Here is a 19,309-nt window from a genome sequence, read left to right as displayed (position 1 = left end):
CAAGGACAGCTTCTAACGGATTTAATGAAAATATTACAATGCAAACTAATAATAAGCTTCAGTACCTCATTCTTTGGAATTTGATCTTGACATGGAGCTCGAGCCAATGAGCCATCAATCTTTCTTGCGCCTCCACGATACTCTGCATAACATTACTGTGACATCTAGAACACTAATTTTTATATCTGTCTTTTCCTGCAAATTCTTTGAAGGCAGGGAGGGGCATACTCATTTTCTTTTTTTAATCTGTATTTTATGGTACAGAGTCTGGTCTATAATTTGGTCTCAATAAAAGCTTGTTGGTGATAAAATATGTTTATTTCAGTCTAAAACCCAGCATCTGAATAGAACATTCCAGTAAAGTCAGCAACAGAACAAGGATGACCACTAATACCACTATTACTTAACACTGTTCTAGAGGCGTTAGCTAAGGCAATTAACTTGAGAAAGAAACAATAAAAAGGACCACTGGAAAGTAGGAGGTAAAATTATCATCATTTGCAGGTAATATGATTGTACACCTGAAAAATGCAAGAGATTCGAAAGCAAAATGACCACAAACAAGAAGCAGGGGAAAGAGGTTATAAAATGAGTTTTAAGAAATCAGTAACTTTCATATATACAAAAACCCCCCACATTAGGTAAGAGATACATGGAATAAAAGACTCTCATTTACAATAGCACCAAAATTATAAAATACCTGGGCATAAATTTAACAAGAAGTGCATAAGACTCATAAGAAGAAAACTAAGAGACATAGAGGAGACTATGGAAAGTCAAGACTTTTGAACTAAAAAATTTGACATATTGGGTGTTAGTTCTTCCTAAAATATAATAACATGACTGTAACAAAAACACCAGCAGTTTATTTTTTTTTAAGATTATTTATTTATTTATTTGACAGACAGAAATCACAAGTAGGCAGAGAGGCAGGCAGAGAGAGAGGGGGAAGCAGGCTCCCTGCCGAGCAGAGAGCCCGATGTGGGGCTCGATCTTAGGACCCTGAGATCATGACCTGAGCTGAAGGCAGAGGCTTAACCCACTGAGCCACCCAGGCGCCCCAGCAGGTTATTTTAAGATCAATAAAAGTTGCTGCTAAAGTTTTATGGAAAAATAAATAAATGAGAATAGCTAGTTGAATTATGAAAAAGAAGAACAAATGGGGCAAGTGGGTGGCTCAGTGGGTTAAGTCTCTGTCTTCGGCTCAGGTCATGATCTCAGGGTCCTGGGATTGAGCCCCACATTGGGCTTTCTGCTCAGCGGGGGCCTGCTTCTCACCCCCACCCCGTCTGCCTCTCTGTCTACTTTGTGATCTCTCTCTCTGTGTCAAATAAATAAAAAAAATAAATAAAAGAAGAACAAAGAGAAGGAATTAGCACCAACATCTATTTAATTATACTTTCTCATTAATTAAAACCGTGATGCTGGTGATAAAGAAAAAGGCCAGTGGAGTATATTTGAAAATCCAGACATAAGCTCCAGTATCGGTGGGAATTTAATATATGATAAACTTGTGGTGAAAAAAATGAGCAGTTTAATAAGTGGCACTGAGGCAATTTTAGCTTTCCAGAAAAAAATAAATTAAGCTGGATTTACACTTCCCATCTCATACCAGGATAAATTCCATATGGATGGATCAAAGATTGGAAGTGTGAACACAAAGCCATAGAAGTTCTAAGAGGAAATATGGGAGACGATAAACTCAGAGTGGGAAGGGCCTGGGACTCAAAATGCAGAAGCCATAAAATAAAAGGTTGATACACTTGATTACATAAAGATGAAATAAAATCCTGCATGGCCAAAACACACCAGAAGCAAAGGCAAAAGACATATGACAACGTGGAAAAAAGTCTATCAGAGAAAAGGGTCACCTCCACTGAGCTTCTAAGAAATTGGCAAGTCAGAGAACAATAACCCTAAGACAAAATGAGACAAAGGACAGTTCCCAGGAAAAGAAACACAAATGTCCCTTATCATATGGAAAGTATGATTAACCTTGGTTATAAAAATATAAAGGCACATTAAAACCACGCTGATGGATCATTTTCCCCTCTCAAGGCAGCAAAAAATCCAAAAATATGATAATATTGATAAGAACATGGGAAAAGAGGGGCACCTGCGTGGCTCTGTTGGTTGGGCATCCAATTCGTGGTTTCCACTCAGGTCACAGTCTCATGGGTCATGATATCATGGGTTGTGGGATCAAGCCCCGTATGGGACTTCACACTCAGTGTGGGGTCTGTTTCGGATTCTTTCTCTCCCTCTCCCTCTGCCCCTCCTCACCCCCAAATCATGTGCTCTCTCTAAAATAAAAAAAATAAATAAATAAAATCTTAAAAAAAAAAAAAAAGAATGTGGGAAAACAGGTACCCTCAATCATTATTGGTAGGAATATAAATTAATACGACTTAATATAAATTAGTACGACCCCATGGGGTCAAATTTGCAATAGCTCTCAAAATTACAAATGCATATATTTTCTGACGAAGCAATTTCACTTCTGGGAATTTATCCTACAGGTTCACTGGTACATGATCAGAATGACACATGTACATGGTTATTCACTGAAGAAGTGTTTGTGATAGTCAACGGTCAGAAAAAAGTCCATGACTAGGGTATAGTTATATGGAAAGATGGCAATGATACATAGTTAAGTTTTTTAGAAAGCAAAGAATAGAGTATGTGTATATATATACATATATATGCATACTCTCTCTATATATATACATATAAATATGTCTCTGTGTGTGTGTATACACACATATATATACACACACACATATATATATATATCTCTGTGTGTGTATATTATGTATATGTATACACACATATGCAAGGGAAAAAAAAAATCAGAAACTCTGAACCAGATTAACAAGAAAGAGAACAGTGGTTGTGAGCCGGAAGTGAGATGAGCTTCAGGAGGCAGGAAAAAAGAATAGGATGGGGACTTTGCATGGTATACTTTTAAATATTTTGAGATCTGAATAACAAAAGTATATTCAAAAATAAAAATTTTTTAGAGTTTGTCAAACAAGTGGGTACAATATTAATGAGTCTCACAGTTAGCCAGATCGAGGCTGTAATTTAAGATTAAGACATACTGGAAGCAGCCAGAATAATGATATTCTGCGTCTTTACTTAAGTCAAGATTCATGCGATAAATGAACAAGCGACAAATTGACACTCCATCATGCAAAGTCAAGAGGCTGTATTTCTTGGGGGAGAGAAAGAGAGAAAAGGAACCCAGCCACTTGCAGGTAAATGAACAGCTACTCTATTTGCAACTGTCAGTCCGGTTAATGGCGTGAAGGCCATGAGGAGAGCAGGAATGGGAAGGAAGGAAAAGATGCAAAATACCTGAATGGAAAAATAAATCCATGGGTCTTGATGGCTGATTGAAAAATTCTACTACATATGTTCAGAAAGCCTCATGGCAGTCACCCAGATCCTCTGTAATTTATTTCATTTGCCAGATTGTACTAGAGGGTACCACAACCTGTCACTGGCTGTGGAAGGCTAGAAGACTATAAAGAGAACGCAGTGATTTGTAAAGCCTAGGTGTTTGGTAGTATCACTAACAGAAATTAGGAAGTCGGGAGGAAGGACTGGTTTAGGGGGAAAGAATGGCTTTGGTTTCGAGTGGGAAATCAGGTAGCAAGGGCCACTGGAAATGCTGATCCGAAGCTCAGGGGTAAGTTGGACCTGAAGACAGAAGTAGAAGATATTTGCCAAGACAGATGGAGGGGCTCACCGGAAGCAGAGGCAGAGATGAGAACCTAAGGACTGCCCTTGACTGTGGCGCGAGATGGGGACGAGGAGCCAGTTCTACAGAGACTTAAATGGAGAATCGGGAGAGCCTGGTGACCGTTAGGCAAGGTGGGAAGTTTCAAGAAGCAGTGAAGGGATCAACTCAATGAGAAAAAGGGCCAAAGACAATAATAAAAGCAGCAACATATACTGCCTTTAATCTTCACACACAGCAACCTATCAGGTAGGTGCCACTATTCTCCCCATTGGACAGAGAAGGATATTAACAAAGACAGTGACTCCAAAGCCACAGGACCTAACTGCTGAGCCATCCTGCACAGCTGTCGGGGCAAGGGCCGGGAGACCTGACACTGGCTCTACCACTCAATTAGCTCTATGTCCACGGACTTCACCTTTACCTTCCCAGGCTGCGTTTCCTTCTCTACAAATTGAGGCTATTGGTCTAGATCATCTCTAGCTCTTACGTCAGATGAATCTTTGATTAAGGTAGGATGGAGGAGATACACCCACAAGGGAGGCAATGAATTAAAAATTGAGCAATAAGTGAACAGGGAGACCTGGCCAAGAAAATCAGAACGTTGAGTGTTTTATATAGTAACTGTTCAAGCAACAAATCCATACTCTGATTATATAAAACCTATAATTGCAAAACTCGACCTTCTCTCCATATATTTAAGATAGGTATAATACAAGAATTAAAATGGCTCATACCTGAAAATTTACGAACGCTGCTCTTGAAACCCTGCTAAGTCAATTGAGTGGAGTAAAAAAGGGAAGATTCCAAGTCAAACACACTCTGTATATGAAGGGTTGTCCTGTAGAGAAAGCAAATAGCTGTTTATAATGTACTTTTGTAATTAGAGACAGAAACATCTGCTAAGGTACTTAATAGCTACTTATTTAAATAAAACTACATGGCAGCACTGTTCCAGTGAACTAGATCATCGGCACAGATGATGAACGAACAGAAATAAACAGATTGGCTTATTTTTAACAGAAACCTTAATATGAAAATCTGCAAGAAGTGATTTCTGATATAATGGATTACAGCCAATGGCAAGCAGACATACTTTTTAACTTTGACAATAAAATAAACTTCTGAAGACAACAGCTGTTCAAAGGCGGGCCAGCAGACCAGGTTATGACAACAGCAACATATGTCACATCACCCTTTTCCTGCAAGTGCAATTAATAGGATTTGCAAGAAAACCAAACAGAAGAGCTTTAAAGACTCAACTTGAAAAAGTCAACATTTCTGAAAGACTGTATGGTTGCAGGAAGTGGGGGAAAAATAAATCCTACCACATATGTTCAGAAAGTCCTACTGGAGTCACCCAGATCTTTTATAACTTACTCAGTTTGCCAGATTGCACCCGAGTATACCACAATTTGTAATATCAGCTGTAACAACCTGTTAACAATTTTTCAATTTTTACTCTATTCCAGACATTTTTAATTACTAAAAAAAAAAAAAAAAAAAAAAAATCTGTTGGATTGTTTTCTTTGTTGACCATGAAGTTTTGTTAATCAAGGAGAGTGTGAGGCTTTAGGTCCATAGGCAGTGGAAAATGAATTTGATGCCTTTTAAACCAATCAATTAAGCTAAGAGTGCTCACCAAAAATTTATTGACTAAAGTAATAGAATCACTTTTTAAGACAATATGTATTTTTTTCTGATTATAATATAAAAGTATTGTATACTTACAAAAAATTTTAGAAAACACAGGCAAGTAGAAAGAAGAAAACAAACTGAAATAATTTTATTTTTTTAAAGATTTTATTTATTTATTTGACACAGAGAGAGCACAAGTAGGGGGAATGACAGAGGCTTCCCGCTGAGTAGGGAGCCCTACATGGAGCTCGATCCTAGGACCCCAGCATCATGACCTGAGCTAAAGGCAGACGCTTAGCTGACGGAGCCACCCAGGCACCCCTAAACTGACATAATTTTTTTTAAGATTTTATTTATTTATTTTGTCAGAGAGATCACAAGCAGGCAGAGCAGCAGAGGGAGAGGGAGAAGCAGGCTCCCTGCTGAGCAGAGAGCCGATGCAGGGCTCGATCCCAGGACCCTGGGATCATGACCTGAGCCGAAAGCAGTCGCTCAACCAACTGAGCCACCCAGGCGCCCCATTAATTTTTAAATGAGTATCCTGAAAACACCCACAGAGAAAGGAAAGCTGCTCAGATATATTTAAACTAGTAAAACGATTCCATTAACTACCCACTTGTGAGGAGGTCTGGATTCTGGCAACTTAAATCATTCAAAACATTTTATGTTACAAAATTTTTTGAGCAGAAAACTAGTTGGGGGAACAAAATTAATAATTTTTGAGAACAACTCCTTCCAACACTAAAAGCTCATCTATCACCTAGCCCCACTGAGCACTCAGGAAAGGGTACTTACTGGGAGAACTATAGCTTTACTATCTCAACAATGGTACTAAACAGCACACTAACTAGTACTGGGTCTGTGCAGCGACAAGCAAAGTTAATTCTGTGGCTTTTTAAGAAAACTGATTTCTGGACATAGGCTATGCCCTGCGTAGTTTTTACACATTGATGACATATCATTTTTAGGAATAACCACCATGTTCTACTCTAGCAGATATTTTTTAAAAACAAATTTTTTTAAGTAGGTTCCACACCCAACATGGAACTTGAACTTGCCACCCTGAGATCAAGAGTCACATGCTCGCTCTACTGACAGAGCCGGCCAGGCACCCCTACCCTAGCAGGTGTTAGCTGGTTTGTGTATTAACCTTCAGCATCCTTTCCAACTTCCTTTTGGAAAATAAAAAAGCACATTTCCCAGACTCCTTTACGGTTCAGTTTCCCCATGTGAAACAGAATTCATCCATCAGATGTTCTTCTGTGAGATCTGGAAGACAGAAATGAGGCAGGGGCCATCTTTCTGCTACTTCGCCATTAATGCTGGCAAGTACATTTATGGAAACACTGGATTTTCCTGCAAAGCCTTCCAGGGTCCAGAGCTTCATGGCTGTTTAGAGACAAGTTTGGTAGAGACAAGCGTCCCCAGTTGGTGGATACTGAGGGGCAGTTTCAGGGAAGCAATCTCTTTTTTTTTTTTTTTTAAGATTTTTATTTATTTATTTGACAGAGAGAGATCACAAGGAGGCAGAGAGGCAGGCAAAGAGAGAGAGGAGGAGGAAGCAGGCTCCCTGCAGAGCAGAGATCCCGATGCGGGGCTAGATTCCAGGACCCTGAGATCATGACCTGAGCCGAAGGCAGAGGCTTTAACCCACTGAGCCACCCAGGGAAGCAATCTCTTGACCCTTGAACTGCAGCTAGTGATGCCATCTGGAACACAGCAGGGCCAGTGGTGGCCTCCTGATTCCCTCCCCCTGGAGGGCCTGCTTGCAGTCTGGTTCTGGGAATGATTTCTGCAGGCCCCGCCTGGAGCCCATTCCTTCCGGCCTTTCCAGTAATTTTGTAAGCACTCAATTCCCTTTAGTAAACCAGCTAAAACTCTAGAGTGGTGTCTTCTTCCTGCCACGAGGCCCAGATGACATACTAATACATCAATTACCTAAAACTTTAAGCAGACAGGCGAGTAGTGTGTGAACAGCAGGACTGGTCAGTATGCCGGGGTACAGGCTCTAGACTCAGACTGTCCAGGTGCAAATTCTGGCTCTGTCACACATTAACTAGATAACATGGGAAGTTAACCTTCTAGAGCCTCAGTTTCCCCATCTGTAAAATGGAATCAAAGAAATATCTTCTAGGGCGCCTGGGTGGCTCAGTGGGTTAAAGCCTCTACCTAAGGGTCAGGTCATGGTCCCAGGGCCCTGGGATCAAGCCCTGCATCGGGCTCTCTGCTCAGCAGGGAACCTGCCTGCTTCCACCTCTCTCTCTGCCTGCCTCTCTGTCTACTTGCAATCTCTGTCAAATAAATAAATAAAATCTGAAAGATAGAAAGAAAGAAAGAAAGAAAGAAAGAAAGAAAGACCTTCTAGAGCTACAGGACAGAGTAAAAGAGAAAAATAATCTAAGTAAAGTGCTTACAACAGCGCTTTGCTTATACCAAGCCCTTGATGGATATTAGTTATTATTATGGTAATCATCATCATCATCATCATGACTATTATTAATTACACAGACCGCTTTAAACTCTTTAACTGCATAGAAAACGTAAACATTTTATAACTTTACTACCACAGATTTTCTTGAAGCCTGTAAAATGCTAACTTACACAAAAGTGGACGCAGAAGAAAATGTGACTGGGTCCCTCATTTTCGTGTGCTCTGAGAGAGTGATCTTTTCAAAATCACAGTGTACATGAAGTCGGCAAAGCTCTGTTCTAGCAGGCCAAGCGGTTAAGGTTACTCTAACTAGCTATTGTAGACTTCACCCCAAGGAAGAGTTATTCTGTAGAAATGACTGTTGCCATATTATCATTTCAAACACTGCCTCATTAATTATGCTCTAGGAATCAGGGTGTTTGCTATGCAGATTTTTCCCCCCAGCTTCATTAAGATGTAATTGACAAAACTGTAAGGTATTTAAAGGTACATTATGATGCTCTGATACATATACACTGTGAAAGAAGTCCCTCCATCTAGATAAAGAACACATCATCATCTCACTCACACTGATCACTGGTATTGGGGTTTGGTGTGTTTTCTTGTTGTTGTTTGTTTATTTTTGTGAGAACACTTAAACTCTACTCTCTTAGCAAATTTCAATTATACAGTAACAGTGTTATCGACTATAGTCACCGTGTTATACATTAGGTCCTCAGGCCTTACTCACCTTATAGCTGAAAGTTTGTGCCTTTTTACCAGCCTCTTCCTATTTCCTCCATCCTCTAGCCCCTCACAACCACTTTTCTAGTTGGTTTCTAGGAGTTTCGCTTTGTTTTTGAGATTCCACATATAAGTGTTAACCTGTAGTATCTATCGGTCTTTCTCTATTTGCCTTATTTGACTTTGCATAATGCTCTCAGGGTCAGTCCCTGTTGTTGCAAACTACAGGATTTCTTTCTTTTTCGTGGCTGAATATTAATCCATTACATACATCTCACATCTTCTTTACCCATCCATCCCTTAGCAGACACATAGGCTGTTCTGTTACTCAGATTTTTTCAATGTTATCACAGGGGCAACTGGGTGGCTCAGTCGGTTAAGTGTCTGCCTCTTGGTTTCGGCTTGAGTAGTGAACTCAGGGTCCTGAGAGGGAGCCCCATGTTGGGCTCTGTGCTCAGGATGGAGTCTGCTTGGGATTCTCTCTCTCTCTTCTCCTTCTGCCCCTCCTCCCCGTGTGTGAGCTCTCTCTCAAATAAATAAATCTTTATTTTTTTAAAGATTTTATTTATTTATTTGACAGAGAGAAATCACAAGTAGGCAGAGAGGCAGGCAGAGAGAGAGAGAGGAGGAAGCAGGCTCCCTGCCAAGCAGAGAGCCGGATCTGGGACTCGATCCCAGTACCCTGAGATCATGACCTGAGCTGAAGGCAGAGGCTTAACCCACTGAGCCACCCAGGTGCCCTCAAATAAATAAATCTTTAAAAATAATATTATCACAGAGGAGATTTCATGAGAATAGGATCTGTACTCCGTAAGATTTGCTATCTGAAAGTTAAAATTTTAGTGTTTAGGCTTAGGATGCTATTCTCATGTACATATTAAGAAGATCTTAGATAAAATTATGGCCTTGTTTGGTTTGTAAGTATCTTCTGACGATGGAAAATACATGGCAGATTTTGAAATAAAGTTTCCCCCAAATATTCTGAAACCGTAAGAACCTTTTATTGCAACTTATCCAACAGGACCAGTGAGACAGGGGGAACTGAAGCGGATACAAAGGTGTTTGTCATACCCTTGATGGCTCAGACACTGCTGAGAGCCAAGCACGCGACAGCACTGGAGGCCTTTCTGCAGGGTTAGAAAAACAATGGAAAGACAGCAACTTCAAGCTTTGACTCGATGATTACTTTTACACTCTTCTGAACGCCACATAGCTATCTATGTTTCCTTTTCCTATCCTTTTTTAAAGCAAAGATCTTTTATACTATTTTTAGGAGAAGGGCATATATTCAAAAAAAGGAGAAATGTATCCACTCAATACATAATCATTGAGCACCAACTCTGTGCCAGGCTCTCTCTGGCTCTGGGAAAGGTCAGTGCTCTGGAACACCTCAGTATCTGTAAGGAGAAAGAGTCAGAGAAAGAGCAAGATGGAGAAGAAAGAAGCTTTTAAACCAAGTAACACTACGATGAAGAAAATACTCCTAGCACAAGGGAACTCTGAAACCAAGGAAGTAAATGACTCTGTCTAGAAGTGTCCAGAAATTAACAAAGGCAGTACCAGTGGAGTGGGTCTTGAAGCATGAGTAGAATTTCATTCAGGAAACAGAGGTCAAAGGGCACAGCACCAAGGGCAAAGGCACAAGTAGGTATGAAACAGCGTGCCTTCTTTGGGGATGATAAAAATGCTGCTGTGGCTACAGACATGGGACCTGTGGAGGCCTACTGGAAAAGAAAAAGAAAAAAGCATATAGGCACCAGATCCCAAAGCCCCTCCACTTTTGCAGGTTTGGGACACTTTTGAAGGATTTTAAGAAGAGTGACATCATTGCAGATCTACTGCTGACTGTGGGACTTAGTCAAGCTACTTAATTCTGTGCATCAGTTTCTTCTTTGTAAAATGAGGATATTGACTGTTAAGAGGCTCTAAGGAAGTCTGTTAAGAGGATTAAATAAGATAATAGCTAAGATTAATAAGATTAATAGCAATAAGAAATAAATTGAGACAAATAGCAAAAGCACATAAAGATACGTTTAACATCATTGGTCAGTAGGGAAATGCAAATCAAAATCACAGTAAGATACCACTTCACATCCACTAGGATCGCCAGAATAAACATGCACACACACGCACACACACACATACACACACACACACACACACACACACACACACAAGTGTTGGCCAGGATCTGGACAAATCAGAACCATCATACACTGCTGGTGGGAATGTGAAATGATGAAGTCATTTTGGAAAACAGTCCGGCAATTCCTCAAATGATTAAATATAGAGTTATCAGGGGACCCCGCAATTCCATGCCCAGGTGTATCTCCAAGAGAAATGAAAATGTGTGTCCCTACAGAAATCTGTATACAAATGTTTGTAGCAGCATTATTCATAATAGCTAAAAGATGGAAACATCACAAATGTCCATCACCGGGAAAATGGAATAGCCATACGATAGAATGTCATTCAACCTTTATAAGGAAAAAAGTACTGGTACGTGTTATATGACAGATGAACTCTGAAAACATTCCGCTAAGTGAAAGAAGCCAATCACAAGACCACAGACCGTATGACTCAATTCATATAGAGAGTAGACACTTAGTTGCCTGGGGCTGGGAAGAGGGGTGTGGGGAGGGGGCTGAGAAGAGAGGCCTGAGAGCTAAAAGGTACCGTGTTTCCTTTTGAGGTGATGAAACTGCTCTGAAATTGACTGTGGTGACAGTTGTACAGAAGGAATAGACTGAAAATCACTGAATTTTATACTTTAAATAGGTGAATTGTATAATTCATAATATGTGTATATAACATATTGTATAATATAATATTGTACAATACAATAATAAGAATGATACAATACTATGAATTGTATTTCAATAAAGCTACTAAAAACCAGTTATATAATCCAGTGACTCCACTCCTAGACATATACCCAAGATCAATGCAAATATATGTCCACAAAAAATCTTATAGTACACAGACGTCCACAGAGGCCTTATTCATAGTACCCAAACATAGAACCAACTCAAATGTCTATCATTTGAATGGAAAAGCAAAATGTGACACATTCATACAACAGAACATTATTTAGCCATGAGCAGGAACCAAGGACTGATACTTGCTATAACATGGGTGAACGTTAAAAATCACAAGCTAAGTGAAAGGAGCTAGTTACAGAAGACCGTAGATTTTATGACCGTGGAGAGATGATAGAGACAGAGTAGGTTAGTGGTTGTTATGGGCGGAGGGAGATACAGCAGTGGGGCATGACTGCTAATGGGTATGAGCTTTCTTTATACTATGGTGAAAACATTCTGGAATTAAAGAATGGTGACGGTTGTACAATTCTATGACTACACTAAAAAACAATGAATTGTACACTTTATTTACTTATTTTTTTAAAGACATGGAAAAATCTTTTTTTTTTAAAGATTTTATTTATTTATTTATTTGTTGAGAAAGAGCACAAGCAGAGGGAGCAGCAGGCAGAGGGAGCAGCAGACTCCTGGCTGGGCAGGGAGCCGGATGTGGGACTTGATCCCAGGACTCTGGGATCATGACCTGAGCCGAAGGCAGATGCTTAACCGACTGAGCCACCCAGGCGCCCCTACACTTTATTTTTTAAGATATTATTTATTAATTTATTTGAGAGAGAGAAAGCAAGCAAGTGCACATGACAGTGGGGAGAGAGGGAAGGGGCAGAGAGGGAGGGAGGAAGAGAGGCTCAAGCAGACTCCATACTGAGGGTAGAGCCCCAAGCAGGGCTCAACCCCATGACCCGGAAATCATGACCTGAGCTGAAACCAAGAGTCAGATGTTTAACCGACTGAGCCACCTAGGTGCCCTTCTGAATTTACTTTAAAAGGGTGAATTTTCTGACATGTGAGTTATATCTCAATGAAAATAACTAATATTTGAATGTGCACTTGGCGCTGTGCTAAACACTGTACACTCATCTTATTGTGGTCCTCACAGAAGCCAAAACGGAGTCATAAGGAAATTCTTCAAAAATTTTCCAAAATTGCACAGGAACAAGTGGACAGAGACTGGAGTTCTGGCTGACTGACCCCAAACCAACACTCCTGAGTCCTGCACTCTTCTGACCATAGCGTGTGCACAATGCCTGGCATGCAGCTAGGGCTCAACAAGTATTAGGTATTATTGTTATTATGATCCCATTTGTGTACCCAGGCGAAAACCTGAGACACCATGGCGGGAAAGAAACAGTGGAAGAGGCAGGGCCAAAGAGACCAATTTAAAGCTGAATATAGGGAGCCTGGGGGGGTTCAGTTGGTTAAGCAACTGCCTTCAGCTCAAGTCATGATCCTGGAGTCCCAGGATCAGGTCCCACATCAGGCTCCCTGCCCAGCAGGGAGTCAGAATCTCCCTCTGAACTTTGCCCTCTCATGCTCTCCCTCGCTCTCATTCTCAAATAAATAAATAAAATCTTTTAAAAATTGTCGAAGCAAGACACGGTGAGGAACTGAACTAAGACAGGAGGTAGAACTGTAGGAAGGAGCAAAAACAGGAACTTCTACAAAAAAATAGGAATTGTCCTATAGGTTGGGTTCATTTACAATGTGATAATATTTATAACCACAGGACATTAACATAAACTGCATTCACAACTGTACTCAACTCATTAAGAAAGGTTAAATTTGGGGCACCTGGGTGGCTCAGTCAGTTAAGCATCTGACTCTTGATTTCAGCGCAGGTCATGATCTCAGGGTTGTGAGGTGGAGCCTCGGTAAGGCACCTTGCTGGGTGTGGAGGCTGCTTGGGATTCTTTTTCTCTCCCTTGCTCTGCCCCTCCCTACCCTCTCTCTTAAAAAAAAAAAAAAAAGAAGAAGAAGAAGAAGACTGTGCGTTCCAACACCATCTCTTTTAAGATATATAGTCATTAAACTAGAATTTAGTATGTCCCATCAGGGTCACCAAAACCATCTCATTAGTTTCCTTAGCAAAAATCCCTGAGTCATAAAGAACTTGAGCTAACTAGCATGGTAATTGTATTCTTCGGTGGATGAACATCTTTTAACCCTGGAAAGATTTAGAATTAAGTATAAAAACGTTTAAAAAGGGGCACCTGGGTGGCTCAGTGGGTTAAGGATCTCAGGGTCCTGGGATCGAGCCCGCATCCGGCTCTCTGCTTGGCAGGGAGCCTGCTTCCCCCCAACCTATCTCTGCCTGCCTCTCTGCCTACTTGTGATCACTCTCTGTCAAATAAATAAATAAAATCTTTAAAAAAAATTAAAAGAAAAAAAAGGAGGTGAGATAGTCATGTGTTATCTACGGGAGGAGTGTTCCAGGAAGATGGGACTGTAAAGATTCTAACATGGAGCAGAGAGGGCTGGAGGACTAGAGAGAGGAAAGAGAAATGGACTCAGAAAGGAAGAGCGGACAGTGCAGCAGGTAGGACATCATAGGACCATCTTTTATAAGGCTTTGGTTTTTAATATGAGTAAAATAGGAACCACTGTAAATGGGGAGGCACTAACCATTTTTGAGCAAAGAAGTGACAAAAACTTCCCTCAAGGGGAATAAAAAAAAAAAAAGTACATCAAATCCTTTAGATATTATGAACATAGAATTATGTCACTGAAAGGGTTAAGCCTATTAAACAGAAACCCAATTTCAAATAGGAAATAAGACTTATAGAGAATGAATCAAGTATCATGGGGTCAGAAATTTACATGGGGTACAGAAATTTACCTCAAGGAGCCCAGGTACTCAGGATGCCTTCTGCTGACATCTTGCAGTCCAACCCACACGTGCCCATTTGGCCAAGGGTTGCAGGTTAGATTGTTAGGTCGCATTTGCCACTGCTGTGGCCAGGGAGGTTCCCAGGAATAAATATCTCTGATCCTTAGTTATCAGCGAAAAGCTCTTGCTCCAGGGGTCCCACAAACCCACCCATACTTGAGGCTTGGGGAAGGTGGGACAAGAGAGTAAGTTTGAGCCTTGTCTTCCCTGTTGAGGATTTTGGACTTTGTTCTGATAAAGATCAACTGAGGTTTTTAGGGCAGGAAAGCAAAGTAACCGACGCGCTTTCCAGAAGACTCTGGAGGTGCTTTTAGGAGGGAACGAAGAACAAGAACAGGAGACAGGGGCTTTGGGAGACTGCCGTCGTTCACCTTCTGGCTTAACGCTTACATTCCCCACTTAACGCATTTCCTCATCTGGAAAGTGGAATAACCATCGACCTGACCGGGTGGCTGTTTTATGTGAAATTAAGTGAAATAATTCATATAGGTGAAGGCACTCCATTTACTAAATAAACTTCCGCAAACAGGAACGTTTATTGAGAACACAACACTGGCGTGCGTAGTTAAAAGCCCACTAGGTGGGAATCTACTGCTTCCAAAGACGTCTTAAACGAAAACCAACACAATGTTTTATATCAATTATATCTCAATTTTTTTAAAGAAGAGAGAGAGAAGGAAAGAAAATCTAACACGTCTTGGAAAGGTGTGGAGTCTGGCTTCTGGCACAATCAATGTGAAATAAGCGCATTGGAAGGGGAAGGAGCCAAACCGCTAACTAACTTATAAAAGAGGCAGCCTGCACGGATAGAAGGTGCGTTTGTGCGGTTCCGTCATAAACCAAAAATTATGGCTCCGTATGTGTTGGGTGTAGCAAGTCTGCCTTCGGTTCTGAGCCCGGATCTGTTGCATCACGATATAAAACCAAAGGATGGAGGATGGAGGAAAAACTCGGACTACTGCCCAGGGAGCCACCTTCCCGAGGAAGCGCCCGGGGCGCGGGGGAGCAGCGCCGGGACCCCGGCCCGCGCGCCCCCCGCCGCCCCATTGGGCGGGCCGCCCGTCACTCGCCGCGCAGCCCGAGCCCGGCCGGCCGCCGACCCTCCCGGAGTCCGCGGCGCCCGACGGCTCCACACATGCCGGGCGCCGTCCCCGCGCCGCCTGTCCGCCGCCGCCGCCGCCGCCGCCAGGAGGCTCCGCGCGCCTTCCCGCCTTTCCCCACTGCGCGGTCGGGCCCGGCCGGGCCCGGCGGGCGGCGAGGCGGGCGCGGGCGGCGACGGCGCGGCCATTGTCCCGCAGCCCCTCCCGGGCGCGCAGGAGGGGCTGGCCGGGCGGGGCGGCGGGGCGGCCGCGGGGAGGGCCGGCAGCGGGGTCCCGAGCCCGTGCGCCCCGGCGCCGCCCGCCTCTTCCCGCGGGCCGCCGCCCCGAGGCCGGGCCCCCGCTGCCAGCCGCGAGCCGCCCGCCGCCCGCGCCGCCTTTGTGGCCGTCCCCAGCCCCTCAGAGCCGGCGCGCCGCCGCCGCCACCAACGCCGCCTCTGCGCCGGGGGCTGCAAATGGCGCCCGGCCGCCTCTGCGCCTCCCGCCGCTCTGCCGGCCCGGGGAACGTCTGGGGACGCCGCGCCCGGGCCGCATCCCGCGGCCGCCGCCCGCCCTCCGCCCGCAGCCAGGCTCGCGGCCCGTCCCGGCAGCCCCGACGCCCCGCCCGCCCTCCGCCGCGCCGCGCGCAGCCACTTACCGCGGGCCGCGGCGCACCGGCGGGTCGCGCGCGCGGGCTCGGGGAGGATTCCTGGACCTCGGCAGGGGAAATACCCACTTTCGAAGCCGCTCCTTTGCGCCCTAAAACAAGTAGCCCCAACGTGAGAGAAACAAAAGGTATTTGCTGACGTGGGCGTTGGACAGAAACGCCCGAGGGCTGGGGACACAATTAAAGGGGCAACGCACAGATTTCAGGCACCAACCAGCGGCTTCGCCCACTCCCCCTGCCCTTGCCTACACCCCGCTGCACCCTCCAGAGGCTCCGGGGTCCCCAGGTTCCCTGGCCGTTGACCACGGAATCATTATTTAGTCAGGAGCTTAAATTTAAAATTGTACTTTACGTTGGGAAAGGCGCCTCCGGAGGGCAGAAGGGCTGGATTTCTAGGATCTGGGGAATTTGGTTTAGGAAAGAGGGAGGGACTTAGGCGTGCCCACAATTACTGTATAAGTACATGTGACATTATTGTACTTAAGTTTAGCAACGTCAAATGTAAGTGATTTCACAGAATTCTTCCCTTTACTGAAGCCCTTGTTTTGGTTGGGGATAACCTTTTCTAAACCTCTATAGGTCACAAGCATTCTATTTGAAGAGGAAAACCCAGAGAGTCAGATAAGAGAAAATAATTCTTAAGTTCAGAGAAAATATAAAACCAGTAAAAATAGCAGGTTTTTACAAAAATTCATTGTACATCGACTTTCTTTTGCCATATTTATGGCCCTAAGTGCAAACAGGTTATATATTTGCTAAAAATCCCAAGCCACTGAATTTTCACTGCAACTACAGAAACATGAATTCTTCAAATTAGTTTCTAGTTCCTTATGTTGGGTCAGGTACTGAAAAGCACTGTGATGTAATAGGACTGGAAAAAATGTCAAAACCTTCCATTTTTCGATGGCTTCCTCTTCTATGTCATACTCAAAGTGGACAAAGATCATTGGTCCCATCAACAATTCGCTGTGCATTTTGAGGATTGAATGCACTAGGAGAGGGATACAAAATATTCACAACATCTCTTAATGTCACTTCCTTATGACTGTAGAGGTGTTTTGCTATTTACCTGCATTCCTTCACATTCAGAACAGGTAAATGGAAACAAGTTTGAAAACCACTAAGTATCAGGAGGGTTTGCATGTATTCAAGCTACTTTGCAAGCATCCCCATTGAGAATTCTTCCAGAAAGACCTGGGCATTGTTATAATGCAAGGGTTTTTTTCCTCAGACTTCATTAATTAGAACATGCAAAAGAGTTCTACAAACTTGTTCCTCCAGAGAGCACATCAGATTGGTGATAAACACTTTGTTGCAAGGAAGAAGTAATAGGCGTTTTCCCCCTTCCCCTTCCGTTTCCTAGCTTCTAAAACTCATTTATATAGTTGGAGAATCCCTGACGTTGTGATTAATTGGTGGCAGGTAGAATCTGCCTCCTAATAGAATCTGGAAATGCCAATGACTTGCTTTCCCAGAATCCCCTACAGCAAGGATAGTGCCCATGCTCCACACTTTGATAATCAGATGCACACACTTTGAAGAGGGAGCTCAAGGAAACTTTTTTTTTGCAGCGTGGATAGCTACAACAAGATCATATCTCTGGGTGCCATATGGCAGGGCTGCTAAGGGCAGCATCTGCTGTCCAGGGCCATCAGTGGTGGCAGCTGCCACGTTTCTGTTTGCTGAGAGCGGTGTTGGTAGCCTCACCAGGCCAGCTCTGTGCTATGACTTGGCTATTGCTTATGCCTGCCTAGCAGAGGCTCCAACCCCTGTGCTCTGCTCTCTCTGGGATTCTGTGAACTTTTAATACATTCGTTTCTGCTTAAATCAGCCATGGCCAGTCTGTACAACTAAGAGCCCTGACCAATACAAAATGTTAAGATGGCTTCTGGGCCTATGGCATGGATCTTAATCGATAGAATTGTTAGAGGTAAAATGTTGTCACTGGTATCCTCTGGATGGGAATTAGAACCATGGGTATGGATAGAGAGAGAACACAGAGTGAGAAGAGAAGAAGGCTTAGAATCGAGCTGTAGCCACTTTGTCACCCAGGGGCTGGTTAGAGGAGGGTGAAATTGCAACTGACATCAAGAAGCAACTAGAGAGGAAGGAAGTAGCCTGGGATGCCACCTGGGACGGTATCGTAGAAACTCGGAGAAGAGTAACTCCAAAAGGAAGAACTGGACAACGGTGTTAAATACTTCTCTTAACAGGCTAACCCAAAGTGTCTATTAGATTTAACAACTCAGAGATCATTGACTTCAACTTGAAAGAAAGGAGCAAAATCCAGATTAGAGGAATTAGTGGGGGATAAAGAAACGAGGTAATGAGAAGAAACAACTCTAAAAAGAAAGATTTAACTCATTTATTTGAGAGAGAGCAAGCACAAGGGCAGAGGAAGAGGGAGAAGCAGACTCCCTGCTGAGCAGGGAGCTGACTCAGGGCCAGGACCCTGGGATCATGACCCGAGCCGAAGGCAAACGGCTAACCCACTGAGCCACCCAGGCACCTGGAGAAGAAACAACTTCTCAGAGAGATTTTGGTGTAAAGGGGATGTTCACTTAATGGTATAAAACGAAAGCTGTATTATTATGTCCCAAGATCCCATGGATCAAGAACTAGACAAGTCACAGCAGGGATGGCTTGTGTCTGTTTCACAATGTCTGGGGTTTCAGCTGGGAAGACCCAGATGGCTAGGAGTGACTTGAACTTCTGGGAATTGGAATCATCTGGAGGTTTCTTCACTCACAGGTCTGGCACCAAGATTGGGATCCCTTGAAAACTGGTTCAGCTATGACTGTTGTTACCTGGAACATCTACATGTAGCCTCTCCATGTGCCTTGGGCTACTTGCAACATGGTGTCTGGGTTCTGAGAGGGAGAGTCCTCACAAGAGAGCGCGCCAAGAGGGAGTATCCAAGAGAACTAGGAAGGAGCTGTGTGATCTTTCATACCTATCAACAGAAGTTATGGCACCCCACTTGCCCTATCCCATTGGCATAAGTAGTTATAACCTACCAAGATTCAAGCAGAAGGGGACAGAGCTGCTATCTCTTAATGGGAAGAATGTCAGAGAATTTGGAGACAGGTCCTAAAACTACTACAGACAGAGATAGTATTAGCTAGAAGGGGATACGGGTAAAGACTTAAAAATAAATGCTGAAGGAAAACATGAAGATAAGAGGGAAAGATTAAATATACAGGAGGAATAATTAATAGTGGCTGAATTTCTGCAATTGAGGGAGAAGGGGATCAAAATCTCAAAGA

The 19,309-nt window shown here is 43.2% G+C and overlaps 1 protein-coding gene across 3 annotated transcripts in view; it reads right to left on the bottom strand.

The window, feature by feature from the left end:
- ZBTB8A (zinc finger and BTB domain containing 8A) overlaps positions 1-16,415 on the bottom strand; it is a 62,915-nt gene extending 46,500 nt beyond the window's left edge. The window contains exons 1-3 of one of the 3 annotated variants that reach the window (XM_032877093.1): positions 16,396-16,415; positions 16,035-16,135; positions 4,480-4,583 (exon numbers count right to left, since the gene is read on the bottom strand). The gene's annotated coding sequence lies outside the window, so the exon portion shown is untranslated. Of the gene's footprint in view, positions 1-4,479; positions 4,584-16,034; positions 16,318-16,395 lie in introns of those variants that run through there. The other 2 variants (XM_032877097.1, XM_032877092.1) reach the window with 2 other exon arrangements.
- Between the last annotated feature and the right edge of the window lie 2,894 nt (positions 16,416-19,309).

The sequence above is a fragment of the Lontra canadensis genome, unplaced genomic scaffold (assembly GCF_010015895.1).
Source record: "Lontra canadensis isolate GAN:19392208 unplaced genomic scaffold, GSC_riverotter_1.0 scaffold60, whole genome shotgun sequence".
NCBI classification, from domain to species: Eukaryota; Metazoa; Chordata; class Mammalia; order Carnivora; family Mustelidae; genus Lontra; species Lontra canadensis.
The sequence above is the reverse complement of the archived record's forward strand: the minus strand, read 5'-3'. Positions and strand labels throughout refer to the sequence as shown.